Genomic DNA, 13,355 nt, shown 5'->3' on the forward strand with positions numbered 1-13,355 from the left:
TTCCAGAGGGTATATACAGCCATTCCAAAGAAAAACGATATGGTGCAACACCAATTGTCGTGAAACTTGGTGGGTTCGTAGTTGTTCGGAAGTAATTAGACCCGTATTTTTTTTTATTTCGCTATTTGGTACTTACCTTACTGATCAGACTAAGGTCTGGGTGGCCTCTGCTGTGCATAGTAGCCGTCTCCATTCCACTCGGTCCATGACTGTGTATCTCCAATTCCGCACTCTGCGTAGGGTCCGCATATCGTCCTCCACTTGATCGATCCACCTACCTCGTTGCGCACCACATCTTCTAGTACTAATCGGATGACTCTCGAGAACCATTTTAGTCGGGTTGCTATCCGACATCCTGATGACGTGACCCGCCCACCGTAGCCTCCCGATTTTCGCGGTATGGACGATGGTTGGTTCTCTCAGCAGCTGATGCAGCTCGTGGTTCATTCGCCTTTTCCAAGTCCCGTCTTCCATCTGCACTCCGCCGTAGATGGTACGCAACACCTTCCGTTCGAAATCTCCAAGGGCGCGTTGGTCCTCTGCACGTAGAGTCCATGTTTCGTGCTCATAGAGGACTACCGGTTTAATCAGCGTTTTGTAGATAGTTAACTTCGTGTGACGGCGAACTTTGTTCGATCGTAGAGTTCTGCGGAGTCGAATCGAGTAAGTTCGATTTCCTGCCACAATGCGTCTCTGAATTTCTTTGCTGGTGCCGTTGTCGGCGGCCGCCAGTGAGCCCAAGTATACGAATTCTTCATCTGCCTCGATTTCATCACCGTCGATAGAAATTTGGAGTGGCGGGCGTGGTAATTCCTCCCTGGAGCCCTTTGCCATCATGTGTTTTGTCTTCGACACAATAATCACTAATCCGATTCGCCTGGCTTCACTCTTTAATCGGATGTACGTTTCCACCATCATCTCAAATTTACTAGCAATTATCTGTGATTCGAAGTCGCGAAGCCTAGTGCTGTAGCCGAGGTACTTCCTATGGCGGATCGGATGTCCCTCCAGCCATCTTCAAGTGTAGCTGCGCCAAGCTGCTCTTCCGTTGTTTGAGCAACTACTAGCTGCTGCGCGTAATCCTGAGCCACTTCTACGTTACGCTACTAAGTAGTGATACGAATCTTTATTCGCACTGCGATATGTGCAAACATTGATTATATTGGTAATCGGGTGATCTCCAGGTGGCTTTGTGGATATCTTTGCAGGGGTGAAAGTGCTTCGGACTACCATACCACGGGCGGCTGCAAAGTTTACTCATCGCTGGCCGTTATCATTCGATTCGGCGTGCATTACCGGCGCCCGATTACCGATCTGTACATTTCTTCCCTTCCTACCTATGCGTTCATGTCGCAGACGCGTTCACGCGGCGAGCAACCATCGCATGTTTGCTCGAAAGACTCTAACTGCGCGTAGACCGTTTCTTTTTCGTCATCAAGGGAGATTCATGTGGGCAGTGGACGTTGATGATGCTGTAGTTGAAGGAAGGGCCCTTATCTCTCAACATGCACATCCTTGTGTCGGCTGCCACCCGATGACACGTTTTCACATCTTGCCCAACACTATAAATCCTGTTCCCAGTTCATTGGGGGTTACGTATGAAAGGTTGAAATTACAGAAGGCTGAATGCATAAAAAAAATGAAATAACATAAGGCTAAAACACAGCAAATAATTTTGTAATACCCAGGCGCGTAATTTCTTGCGATGTATCCATTTTTGAATGTAATTTCACCCGATTACATCGTTTTCCAACAATTATTACACTTACCATGTACACCCTGGTTGGCAACGGAAAGCGTCGCCAAACCCGTTTCAGCAGATACCTAGAAGCAGTATCATATTTTATCATACACAATCTAAATCGGTGAAATGGCCGAGAGGTAAGGGATATGCCTCACAATCAACGGATCAGTGTACGAATCCATGCCAATATTTTACCTATAAATGAGTCATCTATCGATTCGGCTCTATAGCGATTGCTAGACCCACTTTCAAGCTGCGGCGGCTAATTTGCTGCGTGGAAATAATGTAATCTCTACATCACTTTTACGACGCGACTGATGTGCAGCGAAAATGATGTGATATCACAAGAAATTTTTTGCTGTGAACAGTGATTCGTTGTTGCGGGTTTGTTCATCGGCTTTTTTCGGTGAAAATGATTAAAATTCAGCATTTCCCGAACGTTTCGACCTCAGCGGTTCCTTAAATGTTTATTTAATCAGTAAATTATATAAAATATTATCAAAAACTTACATGCGAAGAACTGCGCAAGTTAGAAGCAGAGCAACGGGCTATGGAGAAAGCCTTGGAGGAGGAGATGATCCTTCGAGAGAAACGTCTCGAAATGGAGCGTGTCCTGCAGGAAAAGCGCCGATAAAAGAGAACGGAATTCCGGGAAAAGCAGCTGCAGCAGCACTCACAAAAAGAATACCATTATTGCATTAGTCGATAGAGCCATTAAATTAAGTGACGCAAATGTTAGACCTAATTCACTTGACACAGTTAGACAAATTTAAACAATAATAACTACCCAAAACTATTAGTAGAACGGACGATTAGAGAAAGAACACATTACATGTACAACTCGCTGCAAAAAGAGGAAACACTACAAGAACACAAATATATATATCGACACCATATGTACCAGGACTAGGAGAAAAATTAGCTAAATATATAAAATAATACAATATAAAACTTGCTTTCAAACCAATAGATAAAATTAAAGATAAAGTATTTACAAAACTAAAGGATAAGGTCGAAAAATTAAAACGAACAAATGTAGTGTACGAAATACCATGTGGTGGCTGTGAAAGCAAAACATACATTGGTCAAACCAGTCAATTTTTAAGCAAAAGGTTAGAACAACACAAAAATGATGTAAAAACTAAAAAAAATAGGTAGCACTGGGTTAGTAGTACAACATACAATTAATGAAGGTCATTGTTTTAACTTTGATAAAACTAATATCTTAGATGAATTATCTAGAACAGATACTCGTCTAATAGCTGAAACATTTTATATAAAAATCAAAGGGGACGACAACACTGTAAATTTGCAAAGAGACTCTATTAAGTTCAGGTCCGCATACAACGGCCTGATCGAAAAACTAAAAAAACAAAACACTAGCACCAATATAACACCAAACGAATGAACAGAAGTAAACAAATGCCATAGTTATAGTTCTGCCCCATAGCATTTAAGTTTTTGATAATAATTTATATAAATTACTGATTAAATAAACATTTAAGGAACCGCTGAGGATGACCGAAAACAGTAGTAGGTCGAAACGTTCGGGAAATGATGAATTTTAATCATTTTCACCGAAAAAATCCGAAGAACAAACCCGCAACATAATCAACAACGGTGATGATCCATATAGAAGAACAGTGATTCGACTAGTTTTCAAACGCACCAGCCTAAAGACGGCGCAGTATCATAACGTCCGAGGCCATAATGTCCCAGGACTTTATGGCGCTTTTTTTCGGGGCATAACGTCCAAGCATGCAAGTATGTCACGAAGTCCAAGGAAAGAAGGCACATAGGATATTATGGCGCACCCAAATTTTTGGATGTTATTTCGCAAAAAAACGCGACTTAACGACCGGGACAGTAGGGCCTCGGACGTTGTGATCCGGCCCCCCTAAAGACTAACCTCAATGGACCCCAGGTATCCCTTTTAGAGTTTACGATATTAATATTATCAGTTCCTTTTTGTGATCGTTGGTATGCACCAATAGCCTTTTTTCACTATAAGCTCAGTTTCGAAACTAGGACCCATGCTGAGGGCTACGCGTACGATTCGCGTTCGGACCAAAAACATTTCATTATGAAAATTTTCTTTATTCCCTTTGGCATTGAGTATCTTTGTACCTGTTACACGATATGACAAAGCTGAGAAGCAGGCTCGTCCGGGACTTACTCCAAGAAAAGGAAGACGTGCTATAACTTATATATGCATTTTCGAATTTTCGGCCTTTTCAATTTTCTGCCTTTTGTTATTTCAGCCTTATGTGGAGCGGACCTGGTGTGGTGGTTAGAACACTTGCCTGGGACCTGGGATCGAATCCCACTCCCGACATACTCACAAAATGTGGGTTCTTTCTTCGGAAGGGAAGTAAAGCGTGGGTCCCGAGATGAACTAGCCTAGGGTTAAAAATCTTGTTAATACAGACAAAAAAATACAATTCAGCTTTATGTTACACTATCTTGATTTCAGCCTTTCGTATTCAGCCTTTTGTGCATTCAGCCTTATGTTACAATCCCTTCATTGGTGGTGCCACAGCTTTGATAGAAGGTAGCCGCTCGATGCCGACTTTTCCACACTTTCTGTCCAGTCCAACGTTCCTGCACCGCCGCGATGTCGAAGTTGTGCGGGGATGTAATGCATCATAGATTATCCTGTCACATCCTGCGAAACCAAGTGACTTGCAATTCCATGTTCCAAGTTTTCAATCGTATTCCTTATTTCGTCGCGTTGGTCTTTGCCGATTGTATCAAGTCGTATTTTCCCCTATGTTATTCACAATAGGGATTTTTACGGGTGGCTTATTGGGCCTATGCCAAAACTCCTGTCTCAAAGAAGGGTCATCGTGCTAGTTCTATTAAACGTCCCTACCAACACTGGGACGACCACGCTGATGGGGCTACCACCTTGGATCTAGCTGAGCGTTATGCAGTGTTTCTTACTCAGCCGCTGGATGCCAGAACAGACGCTGTTTGAGCCCCACCTCCTTGGTGAACAGACGCTCGGGTCATACCTCCTCAATCTAACTGAAGTCATAAGGACAACAGTGCCCAGGCTGCACTACCAGCTGTGGCATACCAGTTTAGCACCCTATGCGCAGAGATGCGAATCGTCAGCATTCGCGCATCATCGAACACCGCGACCCAACCGCGACAACAATATTCGCGCTCCATCAGACATCGCGACTTCGCGACGTCGCGACGCGCACGTCGTCGGTCGTCAGCGACACGAAGACTCGAGCCGGTCGGACAGGAGAGACCGCGCCGCCGACGATCGACCTCTTTCGCATCGCAGCAACCGGGCGGCAAGCACGTGTCATCCAAAACAGGCTGGAGGCAATTTTGCGGCAATCGGCCGAAACTGTAGTGCGGAAATTTACACCAGCTAAGCACACAACTCTTAGCTGGCGGTCTTTGTCATCGCTTGACCCGTGGAAGCATGAGGTAGGAACTTTTGAGGACCAGAGCTGAACGCTCTCCTTATCGACTCCCCGTTTTGCAGCCCAAAAACGTTATCCTTTCGCTAACAACACTCAAATTCCCGTGACACCAAGGCCTGAGAGGTCGTAGAGTTTTCTACATCATTCCTAGAAGTTACACTAACCAATGGTTAGTAACCATGCTTTCTAATTCCTCAACAGTCGCAAGAACGTGGCCAGATCATTGAAGCATTGCGTCCGTTCGGGCGGCAGTGGTGGAAATTGATCGCGAACGTGTGCTTACGCTCTACAAAAAAATGCCATCGCATCACAAACCTTTGCTGTGCGATGGTGTTCGTACGTCTGTGGCTCACGATCGTACGACACGAACGCCAACGAGTGCATCGCATCTTTTGCAAGCGCGATGCTTTTTTATTTTAGAGGTTCGCGGCCGATATTTCTGTAATGAAATCAAATGTTGGAAAACTTTTTCGTATATATCATTTATTGGAATGGTACCTGACCAGTATAATCAAAAAACACCCAACTAATTACCTTTAAGTGTAGGGTCAAGTGGGGTAAAATGCCATTTTTCAAACTTTGATCGTTTTCAACGATAATTAGCCTCATTTGTTAGGCTTCCAAAGTGGTAACAGCAACTAGACAATACTTGCTCGATACTTCAGTAAAAATATTCACAAAACTATTGCATTTTAATCTGTTTTCAGCGATTTAAAAAACTGATTCGTAAAACGGAAGTGGTGCAAAACGACCATCTGCCATGGGGTAAGATGCCACTTCATGAAAACATTAAAAAAATACGTCCATCAGTTTTCGGACATTTCAGACACCTTTTCTCCCCTCTGTCCCGCTTTTTTCGCATACTCAATAAATGGAGACATCAACAACGATGCGTCTCCATGTGTGCCTCAGTGTCGTTGGAAACACTTGGCTGGTAATAAAATCACCAGAAAACCTTAATTGCAAGCACGAAAAACCGGAAGTTTCCAATTTTCATTGGGAAATCAAAGGATTTTTCGTGGGTTTGGTGGCCTAGCTTCTAGAAGAATGTTTGATGCAAACATATCTTGACACCATTCACCTATAGCAATGATCAAGTCCCATTCAGGAATGATTCATGAGTTGGGCCATTTTACCCCATCTTGGCATTTTGGGCTTTGTTCCCCTACAAAAAATGGCAACAAACCCAGAGTTATACATTGTGATCCTTCTGGCGAACCAACTGCGATTCTGCTCGTTCGACATTTGCTTTGTGTGTGTTGGTTCGTCGATGCGTGAGCAAAGATTGTGTTTGATGCGAACCAAAAACACGTCAAGCGCATGATGCTTTCCACCACTGTCGGGCGGGATGGAGGCCACTCTTATAACAGGACTGTAGGTCTAGGACTGCACCGCCTACGAAGTTATGTGACTCGCTCAAATCTAATGTAAAATTTTCTAAGATTCCTCCAAAATTTCTCAAAGAAACTCCTTCACGGGCTCTTGCAAAACATATTCCAAGGACTAGTTCGAAAATTTTCTTTCGAAATTCGTCCAGGCCTTTCTTCAGACATTCAACTAGAAATGATTTCTCTAGCTATTCACAAAGAAATATAATAAAAAACCCGGATTAATCCACCTAGTGGTGATAGTGCCTTTCTCGTCGTATGTACTCATGATCTTTCCGTCGACGTAAGCATCCTGAATCCAGTGAATACTTTATTTATAAAAGCAAGGATTTTATTCAAGCCATCATCGTTGGGAAACTTATTGATGGCACATATTTCCAAATTTTTTATACTGAATCCAATTCAAATTTAAATCATATCACAGAGCGCGAGGAGCAACCAGTCGGATCAAACTTTTGCGCAGTAATTTTAGAGGGGATTGAAATTTTTGTTCGAGGTTGATGCGATTAAAACACGAATTTGAAGAAGGGATTTGATGAGCCTGCTTCAGTTTTGTAAAGATTTTGTTCTCTTACACATATTTATCGCTGTTTTCACCACTTCCTATGAGATACCTGGAACCCGTTCCAAGACTGTACCTATTGTTTTAAATACTAGTCTGAGACTAGTTTCTTGCTAACTGTTCAACAGGTTTTCTGAAAAGCCGAAAATTGATGTACATGCATGGATTTGATTCATTTTCCATTTTGGTCATTCTGGCGGAACATACAAAACGGGTTCTGGAACACTACCGGTAGTCTCTAATGTGATCTGAGACTATTTTCTTGTAAACCGTTCATCAGGTTATCGAAAAAGCCGTGGTTTGATGTGAACTGGTTCAGCAACACTACGTTAGTCTCTGATGTGATCAAAGGCTGTGTTCCTGTAAACCGTTCATCAGGTTATCAAAATAGTTGCGATTTAATGTGTCGCACACATGGGGTTGGCTCTCATATGCATCTGATCACTTCCAGCGGGACAACCGGAACCGGTTCCGGAATAATGCTGGTTGTACCAAATATGGTCTGAAACCATTTTCTTGCTATCCGTTCATCAGGTTATCTAAAGAGCCGCGATTTGATGTGTCGCATGCATGGGTTTGGTTCACTTTTATATTTGACCGCTTCCGGAGGGACATCCGGAACCGGTTCCAAAGCACTATCGGTAGTCTCGCTGTGATCTAAGGCTATTTTCCTGCTTACCGTTCACTAAGTTATCCAAAAATCCGTTATTTGATGTGTCGCGTGCATGGGTTTGGTCTAAGGTTTGGTTCACTTTTATATTTGGCCATTTCCGGCGTGGCACCGGAACTGGTTTCGGAACACTACCGGTAGTCTGTGCTGTGATCTAGGGCTATTCTCATGCTTATTATTCTTCAGGTTATCGAAAAAGCTGCTATTTAATGTGTCGCACGCATGGGTTTGGTTCCCATCTACATTTGACCACTTCCGGCGGGACACACGGAACCGGTTCCGGAATACTACTGGTTTTCCTAAATATAGTCTGAATTCATTTTATTGCTAACCGTTCATCAGGTTATCCAAAGAGCCGCGATTTAATGTGTCGCATGCATGGGTTTGGTTCAATTTTATATTTGGCCACTTCCCTCGAGGCACCCGGAACCGGTTCTGGAACACAACCGGTAGTCTCTGCTTGATCAAAGGCTATTTTCCTACTCACTGCTCATCAGGTTATCGAAAAAGCTGCTATTTGATGTGTCGCATGCATAGATTTGGCTCACTTTTATAATTTGCCATTTCCGGCGGGACATCCGGAACCGATTCCGGGACACTACCGGTTCAGATATAGCCTGATACTATTTTCCTGCTTACCGTCCGCCAGGTTATCGAAAAAACCGCGGTCTGATGTGTCGCATGCATGGTTTTGTAACATTTTCATATCTGGCCCCTTCCTGGGGTACCGTCCCGGAACACCTAAATGGCCATAACTCCGGAACGGCTGAACCGATTCGAACCATTTTCAATAGGAAACAATGGGACCAGATTCCGCGTCGAATGAACCGTTTGTTATTAAAATCGGTTGAGATTTACTGCCAAAAAGTGATGTGAGTTTTTTTGTACACACACATACTCACACACACACATACATACACAAACACAGACATCACCTCAATTCGTCGAGCTGAGTTGATTGGTATATGTGACTTGACCCTCCGGGCCTTCTATCAAAAAGTCATTTTTGGAGTGAACATATAGCCTTTCCAGTACACTTAGTGTACGAGAAAGGCAAAAAATCTGCATTGATTGCTCAGAAGTCTTTCAAGAGTTCCTGTGAATATTTCAGAAATTTATGCAGGGACTAATTCAAACATTTTTGATTGCGAAATTAATTCAGGGATTTCTTTAGAATACGTTTTAGAGATCCTATTTTTTCTGTGGATTTCATACAAAAATGTCTTTAAAAATTAATCCAGGGATTCCTTTAGAAATTTCACAAGAAACTCCTCCAGAAATTTTCTTAAGGATTCCTTCAAAATATCCCATTGATTTCTTTAAAAATTTCTCTTTCAGAGAACTCTAAAGGATGTTTTTCATTTATTTGTAAAGTTTTCCAGGGATTTCTTTAAAAATTAGTCAAAACTTTTCTCCAAAAATATCTATAAGTGTCACATTACAAAATATTTCATGAATGCCTAGAGAAGTTCCTCTTCTTCTTTTTTTTCTTGGCGTTACGTCCCAACTAGGAAAAAGCCTGCTTTTTAGCATAAAGTATTCTACGAGCCTCCCACAGTTATTAGCTCTGTGTGCTTCATCTTTCAATCATTTTACAGCTGTATCGTGTGACATTCACGAGCATATTTTATGTTCAAGAAAGTCAAGGAAATACTCATAATGAAAAGTTCCTGGGCCGACCGGGTATCGATCCCGCCACCCTTAGCATGGTCTTACTGAATACTCGTGCACTTACTGCATTGGCTTTATGTACCCCTGTGCATTCAAAGAGAGTCATAAATTCATTCCTTCAAAACAAATCATAATCCTCTAAATGTTACGCGCATCATGCCATTTGCCAGTGAATGAATCATCCGAACAGCCGTTGTTGTTTTCGTGAAAATTCCAATCATTCCTGGCAGACATATCCAGACGATGCCACAAAACCGCATTCTTCAGTTCCGAATTGGGATCTTGAACGGGACGTACACTACACTGACCGCTTCGGAGGGAAGTATGCATCCGTTTTGTCCAGCTTCCGAACGGAAGAGGGTTGCAGCGACCGACCGGTCAGAAATGAGAAAATAACCCTCTTCAATTCTTCGCTTATTACACCGCTTTGGTGCCCGGCTACCCCGTTTTCACACTGCGGACTGATGTTTACAGTTTAGCAGCCGTCACTGGCTGGCATCGATGTCTGTGGTTGTACGGATTTGGTGTTACTACAACGGTTTTTTTTTTCTTCGCTCCTATCGTCGTCCAGGACCAGGAGGGGATGATAATCGGATGTTGAACTGAAAATTTCGTTTAGGCCCAAGTGGATGCGCTTGACTTGACCGGCTACGGAAGCAGACGATGATGGCGATGGGATTCGATTCCGGGAATGGAATTTAATAATAACTACTCTCCCTGGGATTTTATTTCTTCTGTCTCAACCGGCCGGATAGGATGAGATGAAATTTTCCAGATGGTAGACGTTTGGTTTTCGGTGGTTTGTATTCTTGCTGCACGCGATGAACCCGAGCAGAGGGGAATATCAAATTAATAACTACGAAATTACAAAACCTGTTTTTATATCTCGTTTTGTTATTATTGTATTATCAAGGCATTACGTTTCCATAACATGTTTTGTTGGACAATCTTATTTTGTTCTGACCAAGCTATTGATATACAGCCATTAAATAACATATCAATATTACATTTTTTTTGTGGAACAAGTTTGACTATTATTGTATTATTGAGAGTGTACAAATACTTTATGCTATCCCAAGGAACAGAAGTAACTGAACAACAGTTTCTTAAGCTAAAGTTTGCTTAAGAATGGTTGATTCCATTCTTATACAGCAAAAATGTATTTAAAATGTATATATTAAAAACTAGCTGTCCCGGTAATCTTTGTCTTGCCAAGCTGTGGTAGTTTGACAACTGTTGGGGTCATTTCTGCACCGCACTCTAGATTGGTTTTATTTCGATCGTGTTGATTTTCTTCCCAGCTAATGAAAAATCATTAATTTAACAATTTTCTTACTTTTACAGTTGATTTTCGTAACTTTTTGTACATATAAACACAGCCAACACGAATACGAACCAAACCGTGCAAGAATCATGCTGATCGGTCCACCCGTTTTTGACTTTTGTTGCCTCAAAGGAACTTCAAACTCATTTTTATATATTAAAAATGTATATTTTAATGGCACAAATGTCCCAAATGGAGGATAACGTGCCTCTGGAGCCGGCCTTCTGATACATCATTCAACAACGTTATTTACAGTATTTCGCAAGTAATGCTTCAGAAATATTTTATTTATTTATTTATTTATTTATTTATTTATTTATTTATTTTTAACTATACGTGGAGCGGACCTGGTGTGATGGGTGCGTGGGTCCCGAGATGAACTAGCCAAGGGCTAAAAATCTCGTTAATACAGATAAAAAAAAATTAACTATAAATTTGGGAAGAGGGAAAACCCCTTTGAGTGATTTCGAAAACTATGCGTGAAATCGTTCTCAAAAAGGCACAAAGCCTCTTTATCTTTTCGAAAAACATTATAAACAATATTTAAAACTAAATAAAGGCTCTTCCGGAAATAATCCATAGCTGAGCCGTAATCTTGAAAAGAATTCGTCAAACGATGATAATGATCCGAGGAACTCTGTATGGGGACCGAAATTCGAATGCTGAAAATATAAGAGAAATATTTTATATTTTCACATGTTTTCCTTGTCGTTCCAGAGGATGAAGTCGGATCTACCTATTTGTGGTAAAAGATCACATGAATAGTGAAAAATACGCCTATGAGGGAAGAGAGAAATTGAAGTTCGCAATGATTGTTCCGTCATTCTCACATGCTAGTCTAAATATGTGTAGCAATCTCAGCCAACACGAAGTCATATATGATGTAGAAAAGGATGCTAATGTGGAGGCCATATGCGTACATGATTTCATTTAACCACGGGTAAAATGTACGCATATCGCCTCCACTTTAGCATCCTATTCAACAGCATGTGCGATTGTTTGATATCATAACTAATTTTGCTTTCGGGATGTTATCAATAACTCTTTAGCATCAAAACTTGTTCTTGAAATATTTCCCAAATTCACTGTTATTAAGTTGTTATTGACACTAACAAAACATGTTATTGTTGTCGATAGAAGCGAGGGTTCCCAATTTTGTTAATACTTTATTCTGCGTATTACAAAATTCCTGCGATAGCACATAAAGAAGATTTAGTAGGAGGTTATGCCATGTAAATAATAATACCTACTTTAGTTTTTCCTCACTATCGCACAACAATTGGTGCACTAGATTTAAGCGGTAATGCTTTTTACTCCTGACGTGGATACCTTAATTAGTTAGATAATTGTCAGATAATAGTTTCGCTGGTTTTAATTTGTTTGTCTCACCTTGTTGCAATAGTTTTAATTCACACAACTATGCACTCTTCCTTTAGGCTCCAATTTCAATCATCGATTTCTAGTTAAGGCATGACTTAGGTTAAGTTTTACATAGGTTATCAAATTCATTGCATGTTGTTTCTTACCGTTAGGATAAGCGAATAATAGTAGTTCAACAAATATAATAAAAAGAAAGAAACAAAATAGGAACGATATTCAATTTGGGCACCCAATTCGATCCACTTGCACGTTTGTTGATGTATCGTCTATTGTCTCGGCTCGGCAAGTAGTCCAAATAGGCAAAGCTGCACCCAGGGTGCTGTTGGGCAATGAACAATCATTGCCCCGACGATCCCTCTGTTGAACAATGGGAGTGTCTGGCATTTGTGGCAGACTCAATCGGGGGAAGAGTGGGCTCGCTGGTCGACGTTGCGCATTCAACATGTTATTAAATTGATTTTCTAGGAACAAATTTTTGTTATGTGACTTGTTATTTTGCCGCTTATGACAGACAAGTTTATAACTCAATATGTTATGTTAATAACATAAAAATAACTAATTCCATTATGTAGTTAATTTGCCAAAATAACGCATTTTGTTATGCTGTTGTTATTCTCTTCTGCTCGGGAAGGGTCGAGCCGGGTGGTCAGCTCTTGCAGTTTACGGTTTACCTCAAACTGTATGCACTAATAAGAGCACATTCCTGTGCCTTTTTGCTTCAGCATTATTGCACCTATCTGGATGGAAGGGCTGACTGCTGGTTTTATAGATGTAGGGAGAACCATATCAAAAAGACATTCTCGAAACCAAATAAGCACATCCTTATGGCACCATTTAGCTGGGTTTATGTAGAAAGTTTTGGTATTCCGTTGGAAGAAATCCATTACCGAAGCTATTCCTAAGCACTTCAATCATGCTTATGAATAGATAGAATTCCAAAACACTCTTCGGAACGAATTTATCTACTACGTTCCCCTAGGTAAGCCACCGAGCCGTGAATGATTCCACAGCAAAAAGCAAGTGAAGTGATTTAAATTACCGTCTGACAAATTGCACGCAGAGTCCGTCTCCTGACGATGCGGAGATCTCTTTCATAATGGATAAACTCCCGTTATAAATCAAAATAAATGATGAATAAAATGCGGTTCCTTTCCGCGGGGATGATCGCCCGTGTCG

At 41.4% G+C, this 13,355-nt stretch overlaps 1 long non-coding RNA gene across 1 annotated transcript; it reads right to left on the bottom strand.

Moving 5' to 3' along the window:
• Positions 1–11,936: 11,936 nt before the first annotated feature.
• Positions 11,937–12,616, bottom strand: LOC134287266 (uncharacterized). Its single transcript, XR_009997170.1, has 3 exons — positions 12,326–12,616; positions 12,189–12,258; positions 11,937–12,128 (listed from the first exon to the last, which is right to left on the bottom strand). It is a non-coding gene; the product is annotated as an uncharacterized LOC134287266 (long non-coding RNA).
• Positions 12,617–13,355: the final 739 nt, after the last annotated feature.

Source organism: Aedes albopictus, chromosome 2 (genome assembly GCF_035046485.1).
Source record: "Aedes albopictus strain Foshan chromosome 2, AalbF5, whole genome shotgun sequence".
NCBI lineage: Eukaryota > Metazoa > Arthropoda > Insecta > Diptera > Culicidae > Aedes > Aedes albopictus.